The sequence below is a fragment of the Ambystoma mexicanum genome, chromosome 6q (genome assembly GCF_040938575.1).
Source record: "Ambystoma mexicanum isolate Mex_15411 chromosome 6q, UKY_AmexF1_1, whole genome shotgun sequence".
NCBI classification, from domain to species: Eukaryota; Metazoa; Chordata; class Amphibia; order Caudata; family Ambystomatidae; genus Ambystoma; species Ambystoma mexicanum.
Window position 1 is genome coordinate 1,111,288,123 of NC_090937.1, and position 18,428 is coordinate 1,111,306,550.

Sequence of the window (18,428 nt, forward strand, 5' to 3'; positions counted from 1 at the left end):
CTTCGCGGATACTGGCTTTTGACAGATCGGCAATGGTGTAGCCCCCATCGCCAGCGTTGGCAGATGGCCCCCAACTTCCACACAGATGTGAAGACCAAAGTAACTGACATGCTGTTCGATGGCGACAATTTGTTTGGAAAGGCCATTCAGGCCGACATGAGACTGTGCGCTCGCAGGGCACCCTTCAATAGAGCAGGCAGTCCTTTGGCTCCTCAAAAGGGAGAGTCTCCAGGTCATCCAAGGGTTACACAAACCCCCATCGTCAGCCACAACCCAGGAAGCTTATAGGGGGACTTTCCCAGGCCTTAGCAGGCCTTTACCGGCCCAGGAGCCGCGCCCCCACTTCTGCACTTTGGTAGAAGGCTGGTTGTTTCAATTTGTGGATCAGTGGTGGAAGATCTCCAGACATATGGCTGCTCAATGTCCTTTAAAAGTTGCAAGCTCTGGAATTCTGGGACAAATGTCCTCACATTCCTCCTGTTGCGCAGCGAGAACTGGGTGTGGCACAATTGCTAAGGGAGGCTCAGGCAGGCCATGATGCACAAATGGGCTATAAAACCAGTCCCTCAACGCCTCCAGAGTTTACTCCAGATACTTTATGGTGAGGAAGTCAGGAGGGTGGCAACCCATTCTAGACTTCCAACGCCTCGAGTTTCTCAAATCACAAAAGTTCAGGAGGGTCGCGTTGCAGCACGTGATTAGAGGAAGTAGATTTCCTGACGACCCACCATTTGGAGCAAGCATTCTACCGCTTCCCCATTCATCGAGAGAACATTAAGGGGCAACATTTCCAGTTCAAGCCACTTTGCTTTGGCCTGAAGTAGGCCCCAATAGTATTCATCAAATGCTTGGCCCCAGTGGCAGCACATCTGCGCCGCAAAGCAATCCACATCTACCATCCAGATGCTGACTATGCTTGGTTGCTCAATGAAATATGTTTCTTCCAGTGGTAGACTCTGGTTTCAGCATCCAGACCTTCACCTTTTATGCAGGAACTCAGCCAATCAGCATGCATGCAACATTTAGACTTTGGATAGTGGCTTTCTCCTCACCCAGTTGGAACTGGATTTTAGCAGACACAATGGAGGTCAAAGACCTGACTGGTTTCGGTGGCCTCCCAGCTTCCTGTCCTCCCAGACACCCTGGCGCCGTCAGGCTTCGCAATGGGACCCCGTTGAAGACAAAGTCGTGAGGGGGACTTCCTCCACTCAGGTTAGCCGAGGAAGGCTCAAGAAAGGGCAAGCCATTGTGAGTTGGCGAAAAAAGAAGACGGTCACCGTTGTAGGTCAATGGTGACCCATGTGTCTTTTACCGGAGCTACAACAGCAGCCTGCGTGTAAAATTCAGTCGGTAGAAAGTATCTACTGACACCAGCCACTGGGAAGTTACAGGAGAAGTGAGAAAAGGAATACTATGTTTTCCCTCAGCCCTCCACATAACTTGAGGTGGGCTGATCTCACAAAAGAAAAGCATAGGTAAGTTAAAAATGATCCACCTCTCCTGGTAACATTTAAGTTAACACAGGAATATAAAAGAAAACGAAAGAGGGAATCTAAAGGAGTTACCAGCAATACTGCACAGAAGATGCCATGTGCTGCAATAGTAAAATACAGATGCTGTTGAAAAAGATGGAAGAATGACTCCATGTTAACCAAAAACGGTTCCCAGAGTCTCAGAAAAAGAATGAGTCGGTGAGGAAAAGGTTCCCACTCACTCAGGAACGTCAGAAAAAAACAATAGTCCAGCAAATAGTGCTGGGTGACTCACTATGTGGGGAGAATTACACACAAGATGGAAATTCTACCTAACAAATTCAACATCAATACATTCCATCTTTTGGTGTTATATAGTATTTGTTTGCTTGTTAGGCGCTTATGCAGCAAGTAAAATACTGTTTCTAAGTGCCCACAGTGCGAGGGGAGATAACATAGGAATTAAATAAATTACAAAACACAATATTTACTATGAGCAGTGGAGGGGTAAAAGGTCGAACCTACTATGCCTTATGAATGTTCAGAAATTGAAAGTGCAGCAAGGAAGAGGACAGAGGGGGTAAGTGCTGGGGAGTCGGAGCTCTAGGGTGAGCCACAGATGAAGTGCTTGTGTTTGAGTGCTACAAGGACTGGAGTCACGTTAGGTGTACATGCAAACCTCTAGGGTGGAGGGTGTGCCAAGGTAAGTGCTGAGGGTAGACAGGAGCTGGGCAGATTGGGTGTGGAAGGTCAGAGGCTCGTGGATGCAGAAGGGCCCTGGACACCAATCCCGCAACTGTGGGGTTGGCGGAGCAGAGAAGAAATGAAGGAGGAGGTAAAGAGGAAAGTCTTAAGGAGCTTCTGGAATTTAAGCAAGTTTTGCTCAAGGCTCGGAGGCGCTGGAGGCTGTTCATAGGAGGGAGCCAGCTGAGGAAAGCGATCAACCACCTACCCCCTATTTAGCTAAACGCTTTACACACAGAATTTGTGCCAGAGGAACATAGTGGTCTAGAGGGAAGAGTATTTAGTGAGATAAAGTTGAAGAAAGTGTGGTCCCTGGGCCCATATAGCCTTTTGGATGATGCAGAGGTATTTGAGTTTAATGTGTGCAGCAACCGGGAGCCAGTGAAGACTTTTTAGGGCAGGAGAGATGTGGTCCCTGGCCCTGAGGCCAAGGATAAGTCTTGCTTCCTGATTCTGAAGTAGCTGGAGGGGGTCACAGAGTGGAAGAAGGTAGATTCAGGAGAAGGCTATTGCAATAGTCAAGCCTAGAGAGAACCAGGGCTCGACTAACATTGAGCCTCGGGGGGGGAGGGGGTGGGGGTGAGAAAAATGAGAACTTTGAGAATTCCTTTGAGAAGGAAGAGCTGAAAGTTGGACTACTTGGCAATGTCCTGAGTGTGAGGGAGGAAGATGAGATGGGAGTCGAAGATGACTCCAAGGTTTCTGGCTTCAGAAGAAGGTTCATGGGGAGAGCCCAAGGGAGAAGGCCAGAGTGAAGGGAAGTAGGAGGGAGCAGGGGACCTGATGGGAAGGAACTCAGTTTTAAAGGTGTTTAGGCAGAGATCGTAGCAGGTGCACCAGGGCTGGTTGGCAAAAAGGCAGTTGGGGATAATGGAGGGTGCAAGAGGGTCAGCAGGAAGTTTGAAAAAGAACTGTCGTCGAGGAGGAGGAGGAATAATGCAAGCAGAGCAAGGTAGATGTTAATGATGGAGAGGGCAGTAGTTGACAGGTGAGGTAGGGTCTGCTGAAGATTTTTTCAGGAGTGGCCGCACAAGGGAGTGCTTAAGGGGAGGAGGGGAGTAGAATTTCCAACGTAGGGGAAACCAGTTTCGAAACTTGAACTTAAATTGTGGAATTAATTCCCAATTATACTAGGTCCTTTTGCTGTATTGTCATGAAGTAGACCTAATCTATACATGCCCCAAGTTTGCTTTTAACACATTGAAATATGAACAAAACTCCTGAATCTTTCAAAATACAAATATTGGAAGTTGCTGAATTTTGGGAAAAGCAGCATTTTAACTAGCTCATTGTTGAATTGTATTCCCTTAATGCGTGGGTCATGTATGATACTTTGCCTTCAGGCTGGATAGGAATATTATGTAACTAAGAATACATTGGGAAATTCTTTGGTCCCTTTTTTAAAAAAAGAAATAGTTTTGAGGTGGCCGTTTGTAATAACTTCTAAGAGCACTTAAATATGGCCTTAATTACCTTAATATAAAACGATGTTCTCAAGCTAAGAAATAATCCCACCACAATTTAACAGTCTGACTTTGACATATTCAATTTGACCAAGTTACCTGGCCTACACCTTTAAAAAAGAATTTGATTAACATGTATAGAGTACTTGTCAGAGACCTTTTTCATATTGGGCTTCATGCCTCCAAAACACTTTTTTTTTTCTTCATCGCCAATAGCAAAGGTTTAGCCATCTTGCATCATCTATTGTCTGCAGGAAGACACTTCATGCCATTCCAAAGATGGCGCTGCTAAGATAGGTCTATATACACCCAGGCATTCTATTGCACAACATAGGTACTGTAGAGATTCAAACTGTTGACTTGAGAAAGGGAGATCTATGAAAGTTTTATCGAACCCTGTGACTCTAGATAAACAGTTTCCCATACAAAAATGCCCATACCTACCTACTCTTCATAACTGGGTATGTAAAAATCAGGAACCATGTGCTTTAAATGAACACAGCAAATCGAATTACTGAGCAAGCACTCCTTATCCCCTGCTCCAAACCCATGCCCCTATGTTTTGCTTCCAATTCCTCCGTCCGCCTCTGTATGATATCCGAATATGACCCCAAATACACCACTACTTTACCAATCATTTCAGCACTCCTCCTCGCCCCCTTGAAACACTGTAGGCCCTATCAGCTTTCCTTTACTTCCTTTTTACTGGCACATGCTTTTTGCTTGCAAGCACCCTTGCCTTGCAGGCTCTCCTGATACCACACTCCTCGCCACACACTTCCATAATTGAATTACCCCACTATGATAGGACTCACAGCAGGTTGCGGCCAGCAGCCCTCAGTGGCAAGCTGCTCTTCTTACATCAGTGCCTATTTGTACAAGTTTTGTCACATGTTATAGGCTTACCTGTTATCTTGCGTGTCTATTTCATTGTATTATGCAATAATACATTTTTTGATTGAAACAATCCAGGTCAGTGCTAGTTTGTGACCTATGTCCATGTGTGCGGGAATAGTTTTAGAAAAATGTTATTAGTTGTAGATGTCATAGGGAAGAAGGGGAGTTTCCTGAAAATGTATCAGTTAACCAATTTATGTGCAGTCGGGTAAAACCACATTGGGCCTGATTCGCAAAAATTATTTCAACACGACTTTGCCATGTTAAAACATATTTGTAAATTAGGCCCATTGTTGGGTAAGAAATCAATTTTTGTTGTCTCCTTATGCTAATTCGGGTAGCCCCCTAGACTTGGTTTCCTGATGGGGACACAGAAGCCATCAACAAATGTGTACCTGCGTTGTGGTGTGCTGTATCCAGGTTCAATGTAAATCGAAACACTGAGGGATAATTTTTGATTCCACCTGATCAGTCAATTCACAAGCCAACCCCATTGTTAGTTTTTCCAGCTACTACTTGATGTGTGAAATTAGACCCCTGATATCTGAAGAACACAGTGCCTCATTTCTCAATCCACTGTAGGTGCCAACATAATTACTGTCACTTGATTTATTCTGGTCTACAAAATGTATCTTGCACCATATATACATGCCAAAAAACTGAAGCTTTGTATAGTCACACTAAGATGAACCCATATAGCACAAATTATCAAGAAGCTGCACTGCCTTCCTGTTAAGTCAAGTATGGAATTCTCATCCTTGTTCATAAAGCACTTCATGGCTGAGCGAGTCCCTTTTGTACTTAAAACAAAGCTTCAAATGGCATACGTCTTTCCTCCTCCAAAGAACGGCTACACGCTGTGAAATTGGAATAATTTACCCAAGCAGATTCTGGAAACGAGAGAGAACACTATATTAAACCTCTCCCCCCTGGGTTACTTTGTCTTTTCTGCACAAAGCTGAGACACCCCTGGATGGTTGTCAAATATCACAAAATAGACAAAAATAATGATCTTCATTCCCTTTTTTGTATTTCCTCAAATGCCATATAATGTATCTATAGTTAAAACCTATATAATCAAGTATACAAAGTATAATTTTCCATCATGAAAAATGGAATGCTCCACTAGATACTAGGACAGCAAGGCACATCACAGTAGAGAAGCATCTGAACCTGTTACTGTCATGGACACTCGATAGTATGCAATCTTCCTTATATTTCTTTTTATTTTGGGGAAGCTAGTTGGTCTCACTGCTTTGGTTGCCAGGGAATCTACCATAGCTGGTAGTAGACCGTTCATTGATCAAAGTTCCTAAGTTTGACCCTTCCAGACAACTGATGTAGTTTTTTCCCTTTACAGACTGTTACACCTTTCAATCATCACCATGAAAACTGCTGCACGGAAATGTGTGCTACTCTTTCACAATATGAAAGGGGTGTCACCATCTAGAGTGTGTGGCCGGAAGCCTGGGGCACAAAAGGTGGTGCACAAAAGAGTGCCATGCTGTGCCCCCAGGCTTCCGTCCGCGCACTGTAGACTTGGGAACAAGTAGCCGGAACCCGCAGCAGGTCAGCGGGGCAGGGGACGGGAGAAGGTGGTGGGAGGCTGTTGGTGCTGTGCAGCAGTTGCAGGTTCAGGGGAGAAGGCTGCACACAAAACGTTGCAGCTCGGAATGCAGCCTTTTGTTCTGCAAGCCCAGATGCAGCTTTTTCTGTGTGGTCTTCGGAGGTGTCCAGTTAAAGGATCTATTACAAAAGGTTTGAATGCAAAAGGTGAGCGTCAATAGGATCGAAAACCAAAGGTTCGAATTTGTTTTTATTATCTTTTTTTTGGGGTTTCCCTGTAGGTAAAAAAAAGTGTTTTTTACCACAAAAACAGGGGTTTTCGAACCTTTTGTTTTCGGTCCTTTTGATTCGAACCAATTGTAATTCAAATCTTTTGATTAGAACTTTTGACCTATAACCGTCTTCGGAGACATGGATCCGAAAGAGGGTGGAGGCAGACTTTCTATACACTGCTGAATTTTTTAATTTCTAGAATTTGATTTATTTAGGACTACACATACATGATGCATTTGGCAGTCAAATATAAGTGCAGGCTATTGTAGTGATAGTGCGGTGAGGTTAGCAGTCGCTAGCCACTGGACGAATTTTCACCAAAACTGGTAGAGGTACTTTTTGATTGAAATGTAAATTGTTTTTAAACAGATTGGCCAAATGCAACAAATCTATGAAATGGGAAATTGCAGGGGTGAGCAAAAATGACCACTCGTATAATGATCTACATTTATAATGGGTGCTGTTAAGCTGCTCCACACCACCCAGGCTTGGTTTTCATGAGGCCAATTCAGTAGTTGTTGGCTGAGGGCAACTTGCCATTTTCTTATCTTTTTTGCTAGCTGTTGGAACACTGATGTTAGGGAGGGGAAGAAGAGTTGCAGTCTGGGCAGTCACTCTGCTGAGAAGTCTGTTGTCCATTGACCTGTGGAGGGGGCGCTGCACTACTAAACCACTGCTGAGCCGTGGAGAAGAGTGGCAGTCTGGGCATTCTGGGTGGGCTGTGTGGTGTGGAGGTAGCCTTGAAGCGGTGTGGTGACCTGGAGTGGTTTACAGTTGGCCCCGGGTTGAGGTGAGGCGAGGTTTGCCTTGCTCCTGTTTGGAAACCAGTGTTCTTCTGTCCTCTAAAACCCACTGTCTAACTCAGGTAATCAAAGTTCATCATCTTCACTTAGATGGCAGGATGTCTTATGCTTACACCTTGAAAAGTGCCATGCCCTTAAAGTGTGACGCCTCTGGTGGTGGTCGTTTAAAAATGAACTCCTAACACCCCTCCCAAAGCAGATAATACAAGAGCCTCATTAAAGTTGCACAACTGCCTCCAAAAAAATGCCTGCCTCGATTAAATCTGAAGGACATTAGTCCTTATCTGTGTGAGAAAACCGTGGTACAACATGATTTGGAGGCAGAAACTCTACATCTAACTCATTCCTACAAACATTTGTCCCCTCCTCCACTGTGCACGGTGGCCCGGTTGATATCATTGTAGGAAATCTCAAAAACGACCTTAAAAGAGGTGACAAGTCAAGCGGAGTTGAAAAAAAGCAGGAGTTTTTGTTATCCTGGGTGATAGACTTTTCGTCGATTCATCCAGGGGCCTTCTCGCTTTCAAATGAGCGAGACCAAGTTGACAGTCACCAGTACTTACAAATGGAAGCCTTAATGGTCACGGCACACGTTAACCCTGCTGGCGATTCTATCCCCCTCCTTTGAAACGAGTAACAACGTACTGAGGGAGGAGCTTGCTCCTAGTCGTCCGGAGGGTGCCCGGGAAGGGGACAATTCTGTGACGTGTATACCTGAATCGACTATACTAAACAACTTGGAAGCTCAACAACCGATTCATGTTCTAGGAAATAATGTGGTGCCGGAAGCTCTGAGTGAGTCACCAGACAAGTGCTTCATTTTATCAAGTAAGGAACTTGTCTTCCCTGATACTCTACCCTGATTCCCCTCTATACAATTAACTTTCCTCTGTCATTTATCCACCCGACTCAGACGTTCCCTTGGCCAGACAAATCTGCTGTCAGCGATGAATAAGTCTCTTAACATTAACAAAACTATATGACATGCTCAATGAAAAGGTTGTGATGCAATCCGATACTATAATCTCAAAGCTGACTGAGGTTAGAAATAAATATTCATCGGTCGGCCCCCGGTGCCTCATTGCCTGTACAAACATATGGTGCCTCATCTGACCTTACCTGACGAAGAAGCTCTACTTGTGGAAAAGGTGCCGCAGGCGACCATAGAGTCATTCCCAGTGGCAGACACTGCTATTAGTTCTGCAGGACGGACTCTGCCCCTTTTGAGGATTTTCCACACCATCAAAGGGTGATGTAAAGTGGTAAAAGAGCAAAACAAATCTAAAAAAGAAAACTGGGTGGACCGATTTCATGCCCCTCCTCCAGAGAAGTCGCTGACCCCACAACTCTGATGGTAAGAGGTAGAGGGTCCCAGCGTTTGGCAGCCAGGACTGTGAAACTAGCTCCTTCTGCCGTTTTGAGATTGTACCTTGGGATTATAAGACGGTGCGAGTAGAATGATCTAGTGGGTCTGGCGGGTATGTTTCTCGTGGAGAAGACCATTCAAAGTGCAAGTCGCACCCTTATTTACGTACTAATGGAGCTTGTATTCTAGGGAGCCTCCCAAAATTCAAATGACAGCCCAAACAAAGGGTGGCTGCCTTCTTCTTGAATGTTTCGTAGACAACCATGGACCCTAGTTATTGAATAGAGGAAATGTCATGAGATTGCTCAAGCAGATAGCAAAATTGTGTTTAATTGATTCGAAAGATATTGACCAGATCGAGTTAGTAAATGATACTGAGCTAGACAGAGTATTTTTGCGCATCCCTTCAAGATTGATAAGTCAGGTAATTATGGAAACAGGGCTCCAGTTCCCGCCCCAAACACCCCCTCACCCCCTAGATTCGAGATTTTTGAAGTCTCTGAATGGGAGAAAGACCAGGTGAGATTTCCTCCTTGTACTGATCTAGTTGACCTTGACGTTTCAATTTACTTGGAGCCGTTAAGGGTGACTTGCTACGAAGAGGACCCGGGGCATGGTAGGATACTACCAGTATCTGTAAGGAATTTATCAAATTTTTCCAGGAATGTTTTGCAGGTCCTGTTGGGCGATACCCAAACAAAATTTGTTTGGTTCTGGTTGGAGTACACTAAATACACACATGAATAGTCATCCCAGTCTAGCACTTGGGACAACTTTAAAGGGGCTCTAATAATAGCCTCCACCCCACTGCTTCTCTTTGAAGTTCTTTGAAGTTGTATAGAATAGTCTTGAGGACTAGTACATTATGCTGTGAGTTATCATTAAACCAGGTTTCAGTGAGTAATATACAGTTCACATCATGAGATTCAATAAAATCCTGAATCCATAGCATGCTTTACTGCTGACCTAACATTCTGCAAAGCTGCTTTTAAAGGTCTCTCCTTTCTGTTACAGTAGACGGGGGATAATGTCTCGACAATCTCCCTTCTTTCGATGCCTAATTTCCTGATCTTATCCAATGTAGGCAAAGATGGATATCCCACTCTTCGAATCAAGCTCCTTTAATTCCCCATTAGTAAAAACTATCATAGTACCGAAGTCATCCAAAATCAATATAATCAGAATATGTCTCCAATACTCCTTACTTGTAAACCTAGCGTTGTGCCAAATCCAGCGGTTATCGGGCAGAAACTCCCTCTTTATGCCACAACCTGGCTGCAAACAGGCTTTGCCTCAGCACTTTGCCGTGACGCGTGCCAGTTATAGGCTGCATAACCTAGGTAACGTGTCAGAGCCGGCGCCGAAAAGCTGGTAATTGATGTTTTTCCCCTGCAAATGCACTTATAGTACTTAATAACCAGAACAGTGTTACTTGTCTTTTTTTTTTCCCTCACTCCCTGATGTATAGTCAATTTACAAATCTAATTGCACCAATAAAATCAGTAATACATGGAAAAAATCTGTAACTGTACCCATCTTTAAGAAGGGAATTTGGTCCGACCCTGAAAATTATCGGCCCATTGCCTTGCTCGATGTCTCAGGAAAAGTTTTGGCGGAGCTGGTGTTAAGGAAATGATTAAACTGGGTAAACAAAGCGAACGTGTTGGACTGTTTGCAGTCAGGATTTATCCCAGGTTTGTGCACCTCAGCAAACTTGGCTACTTTGGCTTTAATTAGTTGATTGCTCCGGTCAGCCAGTCTTCTTGGCCTTCACAGACTTGAAGCTTGCCTTTGAATCTGTCGACCGAGCTAGACTATGAGACAAATTGGATACTTGGGAATGCCCATCCCACTTTTTGATTATAAAGTACTTGCATCAGGTCTGATTAAATTACTGGGGACCACTTTCAAGACCGGGTTTAAAACGGGGCTTGATCCTGGCTCCAGTTCCGTTTAATCTCTACGTTGCTGATTTTGGGGTGTATTTGTCAAAAGCACATGCATTTCCTCCTAGACTCTGGTTGGTCCTGATTCAGTTGTTTTATACCTTCAATGTTTTTTTGTAAGCATAAGATTTGGTTCTTTTCAACTGGCCGAATCGGAGGACTTTTGCTTTGACAACGGTTTTAAGATCAACACAAACAAATCTAATGAGTTGATGCTTAAATCGTGTCAAGGGAAGAAGTTGGCAATCCCTTCTATGTGAACATATAATCTCCCCTTACAACAGGTCTCGGACTACAAATATCTTGGGATCTTAGTTAATGATTTGCGGTCCGAAACTCAATACTGTAGTGATTTAAGAACAAAGATAGTAACAGCAGCTTTCTAGGGGCTTATTTTGTATACCAAATATGGTAGATTCTCTTACAAGTGGTTGGTGACCTTCTACAAACAAAATGTTCCCGACCCTATCATACAGAGTGTAAGCAATTCTATTTTTGGAGAAAAAAATAGATTGGATCAAATGGGAAGGGCTACTCTGGAAAAGGGTCTTGTGGTACCTAAGGGAATGTCAATTCAGATTCATTGTTATGAGCTTGGACTTCTTTATCCATAATTATAAAGTGGACATTTCTAGTTCGTTTAAGGAAAATAATACTAGGCCAGGATAACTCTGTTTTCAGCCTTGCGTCCACTAAGAAAAGATGCTCATTTTGGTGCGCTGTCTGGAGGAAGGGCTGCCTGGACTAGCTAAAGGAGGCGGGTACTAACGTGGAAACCGTATTGTCAAGACCAGACGATGTAAAAAAGATGTTATGAAAATTTGATTGGTGTCTTAAGATTGCGGAGTGTCATAGATACAAGTCTAAAAAAAATATATATATGATTTTGAATTGAGAGCGTTTAATTGCCTCCCAAAGTACTTGTGCCCATTCCTGTGCTCTATAAAACCAGAGGGTTTTTAAGATTGCGTTTCAATCTCTGGAGCTCTCGAGGTCATGGTCTCAAGAGTAAAACTGGCGTAATCTGCCAAAGCATGTCGTGTTTGTGGCAAAGAAACTGAGACCCTGAGACATTTAATTACATTGTGTATAGAATTGAATTAATTGAGAGCTGCTCCTGAAAAAGCATTTTTATTATTTTAAAGAAGTTAAAGCTCGGGCATTAATTTTTTAGCTGGGATTAAATGTTAGATATTTGGAATACATAGGTTTAAAATGATAATCGATGAGATGAAGAATTGTCAATTGTTTTAAAATTTTTAGACTGAGAAATGTGGCGATTTTTATTTTTATTGCAATATCATGAATTTTATAATATTGAAAGGTTGTATATCAACCATAACAAAACAAGTTAGCACCAGTATTGTTGAATTGTGATGCTGGAAATGCTGGCACAGGGCCTCCATATCATTGTCCTTTATGCCTTTATCATATATGTTCTGTCTTGTTTTCCACACAAGTTCAAGTGGGACTCCTGGTGGTTGCGCTTTTCCTCTTTTTGGTTTAGTGAACTGACACTTCCTTATAGCACCCATGGGTTGGAGTATGGCCCTGTACTCCTAGTGTATGTTTTTGTGCACCTGTGTGTGGCCCACAGAGCAGGGTATGGGCTGGTGGCAGCTACATGCTGAATTGAGTATCCTCCATTTTGGGATACCCTGGCACTGCCATTGGAATCACTTGATTCCTGATAGGAAACAAGATGGCCTCTTGATTATTATTGCCTGTTACCTTGTATTACCGAAGTCCCGGGAAGCCCTGACTCTGACCCTTCCCCCCCCTGACTGACTGTGGGAGTTCCATATATGGTGTTGTGGGGAAGTCCAGACAAGACCGGCTGGAGCCTTCCCAATGACTGTATGTTGTGGGTACGCCTGTGGGGTGGGACCTGGGTGAATGGAGTGTGTGACTAATACACATTTCATGTTATGGGTGTCTAGTATCTGTATGGTTGACACAATGACCGAGACAGCCCTGCCCGAAAGTGGTATGAATGCAGTGTGGAGTTACCAATGGCAGAGTGCTTGTCCGAATACACATTCCGTGTTGTGAGTGTCTGGATGGAGAAGAATGGCCTGAATGCACGTTGAGCCTGATTGGGTGCCCGACTGCCCTTCTGAATGATTGGTTGCTTGAATGTGACCCAGCAGAGTGAATGAGAGACCAAACAGTATATCTGGGGACCTCTCACTGATGGAAATCATTCAGAAGTTGATACTTGATGCTTAACCTTGAAGGCCACTGAAAGAAGAATTGCTGCTGCTGTCCTTCGCTAATCTGAAAGCTGCATGACTGTCAAGGAACTGATCCAAGAGAGGACCTGGCTAGGAGACCTCTTCCCGAGCTACGAGGGACCATCATGCACCAGCTGATCTTTGCCAAAGCTCCCTGGATGTCCGACCCTCGAAAGGCAGCCGACCCTAGACTGGGACCGCGGGGAGTTACGTAGCGAAGCGCCCGGACATTGAAGTCCATTATCACTGACGGGCGCCGTCGACGACTGGTGTTGCAATGCTCCTTTGCATTTCATCCAATGACTCTCTTGCTCATCAGTCTACCGCTTTCGTACTGCCGGAGAAAGTCGAGGCCACAGACAACCAAGGAGAATCCGCTGGTGGGTTTCCCGCCACCCGAAGACCAGAGATGCCGATGGCGCAACTCCCTTGCTGGGCCAAAGTTCATTACCTCTCTGCAGCAACGAACGCTCATCGTCGAGGTAGACTGCATACCTCAGCTTGCTGGATGTTTTCGACCGATCGTCAACAGGCACCGCAAGAACTGAAGCTGCTGCAGCAAAGACAGTGTTCACCCTTTATTTTCACCGACTCTTGACAAACCGTGGCTCCTGCCTTTAAAGGTAGTGCACTCAAGAAGGGCCTGTCGCCGACTCCCCGACGAACTCTACGAAACCAAGTACTTTGGGGTCGTGGAACCTTTTAGAAGGAATCGAGACTATATTAAGCTTAATTGGACTGGGCTTGTCAATCCGCTTTATTTACAAGTTTCCCAGGTGGGGGGGTGTGGGGGATCCTCGCACAGAACTGTCTCTAGGTAGACGGGGGACTGTTCTGCCATTGCTTGATTTAACTTGCATTCTTTCTGTGGTCTATCGTTGATTCATTTTACCATCTGATTCGTATGTTATTGGGGCTGTTAGCCGTGGGCACATTTCAAAGGAATCGATAGTTAAGAGTGGTACCACGTAGACCTGTATATATTTTCCATTATAGTATTTCCAGAGTAAAAAGTGTTATTGTGATTGTGTATATAACGTGAACCTTATTTATATAAAGACTGTGTTTTCCCTAACATAGTGTGCGGGCATTCCTTTGAGGGAGCTTGGGGACTACACTACACTAAGCTACACTGTATTTAAGAACCAGCCTGCATCACCTCCTGAGAGCTTAAGCCTTGATTGCTCGTCCATAGCGACCCTAGCTAGGGTACTCTGTGCTTCCACTCTGCCATATAGAGAGCAGGAGTACAGACAACCCCCCTCCAGTCTTTACTGGAATCATGTTAACATCCCAAGTGCCTGTTTCTTGTGCCCCCTCATCTCTTGCAAGGTGTTGATCCTCACCTTTTCAGATATTCAATTTCTTTCTACCCGCAAGGCAAAGGCCAGTTGACCTTCATTATTTACACACCATGCCTTGATAGCTGTCTACCTTATACTCCATGAAAGTATTACCTACCGCCATACGACCCCTTTTGAAAACTATGTTAATGCTTTTTACATTGCCGCTTGTGAGGAGAAAAGACCTACAATGGCAACTGGATCCAACAATTTACAGCAGACCTGGTGGAAGGAATTGGGGGGCAGCAAGACTGCGGGGGTAGGACTAAGACGAGCAGTAAAACTTCTATTAGAGAATTAACTATGTGGGGGTTTTGGGAAACAATTCATGCAACAATGTTCCTTGTTTTAAGCTGGGGGAAAAGTCTTTCTTTGATGCAGGAACTTGAGTCAGTATTCAGGGATCCCCCAGAGTTTCTTTCCAGGTTACAAAGCAGGTTTTATTTTATTTATAGCATTTATGAAAACACCCAGGCCCAGCGTATCATCGCGTTGGCACAGGTAGCAGAAAATTGAGGATAGAAAACCTTTAAGCAGATTTATCAAACAACCACGTTTTTTTCCAATTTTATAAAGGTTTTGTGTAGGAGTGTTCATCTCTCAGGGCAAGTTGTAAGGAGTTCCGGTGGGTGTAATAAAACAGAAGCTGACATCGCCAGCTCTTTTTTCTGCAACGAGGGATGTAGATGTGGTACTGGAGGCAGAGCTAAGAGCATACACGTGTTTCGTCAGGAGGGCTGTGGAGAATCCTGCAGATCCTATACTAAATCCCGGCCTAAAGTCTACTCCCAGGTTTCAGGAGAGGGTAGACGCTTCCTGATCCCAATCCTGGGTGTGGCCTACTGTGGGAGGATCACCTGGGTGGAGACGAGGCCCAGTATGGTGGTGACATTTCATGGGGTGAAATGCAGTATTTTTCCTTAAAGAAAAATTCATTTACCCCAGACTTGGAGGATGAATTGCCTTATTGCCTTTTTGATGAGTCTCAGCCTCCTATTAAGGATAAAAAGGTAAAATCTAGAGAAGTTATTCATTTTAGTGTTGAGCCTATCTGTTGTACTCCTAAAAAGCCATATCCTCCACAATGCCAAAGGTCTTTGACAACAGGAACGGTGAACCTGTGTCTTTTCCTACCCCAACTGTCTCCGAAACGGTTGAACATTTTAATTCCCATTATAATATAAAAGGAGGAAAATCTCTAAGGAGTTAGAGAAATAGAAACTTTCTACAAAGGAATGCATGCCCCAGAATCCCTTGGGTACTGTGAAGTGGGCTCAAGAGACATGCAGGAACTCAGGTCAGGCAGGCAAACCTAATAGATTTTTGGCAGAGTCCGGCATGAATTCTAAGGGCCTGTACCTGAAATCTTTTCAACCCAACTGAGGGGCATAAAAGGCTTCTGCACAGAGTAGCAGTAGAAAGATGCTATAACAGGAGTTGGAATGTCGGCAGTAGCAGAAGTTGGGCACAAGGCTGGGAGTTCACAAGGAAGTGTGACCACAGAGGGATGCCGGAGCAGAGGAAGAGCAAATTTCACCTGCAGGCTCTGAGTTGGTCCTGTGCTCACAAACCCTGTTTGACTAATCATTGGAAGAGACTGGCAGTCTTTCCAGGTGCGCCTAATTGCTGTGAATGTAGAGCTGAAGTCATGCATACACCCAAGGCCTGTATGCCGAAGCAAGCTGAGGGAAACGAGACTGTCAAAGTCTCTCCTTTTGATGAGGCTGGATTGAAGACAATCGTGCAGCAGAGGGGTGTGGGTCCCAAGAGTGCCTGCAGCAGTAGTTATAGAAGAAACCAACCCAGGAAGCAGAAGCAGCCCGCAGTGACTGTGGAATCGGGACAGAGAAGCTCCATACTCCAAATCAACCAAAATACCTTTCCAGTAACTGTAGCCAGCTCTGACTCGCGTACATATTCAAGGCGAGCTAAAGTTGTTAGTGGAAGTGGGAAGTCATTTTAACGTGGGAAATGTAACACACAATGCGATTATCAAAGCTGAAACATCTGCGTGTAGTGAAAGCCTTTTCTTTCCCATTTTGAAGTAGAACTCTATGCCGAGCTGGTGCTTCTGTGACCGGTCTGCCTTCTGTGGCTGCGGTGCCCGGCAGGGCCAGACCTGTCGGGCACGGCGGCTTCGGCAGGCAGACTTGCAATATGCCGGTCTGAAAACAAGGGTGCCGGTAAGCTTACTGGCACCCTTGTTTCAGGCCCGGCACGGTCGTAATGAGGCCCATTGTTTCCCAATTACCTTGCAGGCTAGAAGCAGCAGACCGAAAGGTAGGAACATGCATCTTTTGAAGTGGCAGTTCAAGGGTAAAACGAAATTGTGTGTGCTTCATTTGGTTTTTATTGTAAAACGGCCTTCTCCATTTTGCATAACGAACCAGAAGTTGGTGAAGCTGAGCAGAGAACAAGTACAAGCTATGCCAGTAGACCAAATTCCATTACAGTATCTCCAGCTTTTATAAGAACTGAACACTCTTAAGAGTTGTTAAAGCTATTGCTACCTCAGAGACCTTATCATAGGGTTGACAGAGGTTATCCAAGGTTGAAAAGCTTGGCACTACAGAGTTGGGAAAACCAGTGTAGAAACGGTGTCATTGAAGCTGGGGAAGGGAGCTGGGGACTCGTTCAAATAAACGCATTTATAATCTGTAGAGCAAAGACCAATTAGGTCAAAGAAAAATAGTCAATGCTAAAAGCAGATTTTGGGGTAGCTGCAAGACAGAAGTAAAGGCAAAGAGGCTACCCTGCTTGTGACACAAGAGGAGAGTTCTGTGCCAACCTGTAGAGTTTAAGTCTTGTGGGTTGCTTAACCCTATAAAATTGTGGTAGCCAATACAATTGTACGAACTGTATTAGTTGAATGTAGCAGGAGCCGAAGTAGACTGTAGGGCAAGGGAGCCTTGTCGTATTGTTTCATTAGTAGAAGGGAGTTGCTGGAGAGAGGGCAAACCCTAAGCAGAAGCATCCTGACAAAACTGTATGTAAAAGATGCCATAGAAGGTGCAAGTAGAAGAGTTGTTAAGCAGGAGTGGTACATTTGTTTTTAACTTTTCTGGAAGGAGGCTATCCAGGAATCGTATTAGTGCTGTCGTTTTCTTTGTGGAACTAGCATAGGGGAATCTTCATCAACCGTTGAACTAATTGAACTAGTGGATTTTTTTTTTGTGTGAACTTTTATTGCTTTGGAATGTTTCAAGGCTTTTCTTTTTCTCTGAAGAATTGACTTTGGGACATTCCTGGGGAGCAGGATCCGCCCAGGACAAGTAGCAGTCATCCAAGATGCTAGTTGTTGGGTAACCTTTAATTTATGTTTTCATGTTTCTTTAAATGTTGGTTTAATGTGAGGGTTAGTTTTGTGAATGCTAGGTTTTCCTTAGGGAATACCCTGGTAGAGTAGGTTTAGTTGGGGTTTGTTTATTTTGGTTTAAAAGAAATTGTCAAACCTTGAGTAAAGTAAACCTAGTCTTGAGTCTTACATTGCTGATCCATCGCAGGGCATTGTTTGAGTTATTCAGGGGTAACTTTGTGTATGCAGCGTTGTGCAATAGCCATGGTCTTAAAATCGATGCAAGCTTTAATCAGTAGCCGGTGGACTTGCAGTCTATTTAGAGATATGGTTGGCGTGAGAAACATAAAGAAGAAAATACCACCTGAAAGGTCTGGTCTGGGACTGTGCACCACAAAGGAGTTACTGGGATAAAATAATTCTTGAACTCACTGCGTGTGAGCAAATTCACGTAATCCTTCAAATACTTGGCTGAAGGTAGTGGCCAGCGGGAGGCTCAAGTGGGCTTGCCCGCCGGCTGCTATTGAGCATGGGTAATACATACAGGTCAGGAGATCTGGTGGAGCCACTACTGGGTCAGGCAATCACCATGTTGGAACCACCTGATCACAAGAAGCGTCCCTCATTTTAAGGTTTTGAACCACAGTCCCGGGGGCAAACAACATTGATGGGGAGAAGACCTACAAGACACACCTGGAGCTTCTGAGAACATTAGGCAGAAGACCCGGGAAAGAGGTAGAAGTAACCTGCACCAACTAATCTATTCCACCACATCCTCCGTGTGTTCTCCCCCTTTTATCTCTACAACAACCCCCAGCACTTATCCCTAGCCCCTTCATCCTAAAACGTAGCACTTCCTCCACAATCCTGTACCCTTATCGTGCTTTACTGTTCTTACCCCTGGTTCATGTTTCTTCCTCCCCTGCATCATCTGGTGTTAAAGCCACATCCTCTCACTTATTGCTAAGGATACTGGTCCTCCGCTTTGTAAATCAATATGAAAAGGTTTTTAAAGCATTTTTGTGA

The 18,428-nt window shown here is 44.4% G+C and overlaps 1 protein-coding gene across 6 annotated transcripts in view; it reads left to right on the plus strand.

The window, feature by feature from the left end:
* The window catches only part of FRYL (FRY like transcription coactivator), a 3,055,992-nt gene that overhangs the window by 669,836 nt on the left and 2,367,728 nt on the right, over positions 1-18,428 (plus strand). The gene's annotated exons all lie outside the window — the stretch shown is intronic.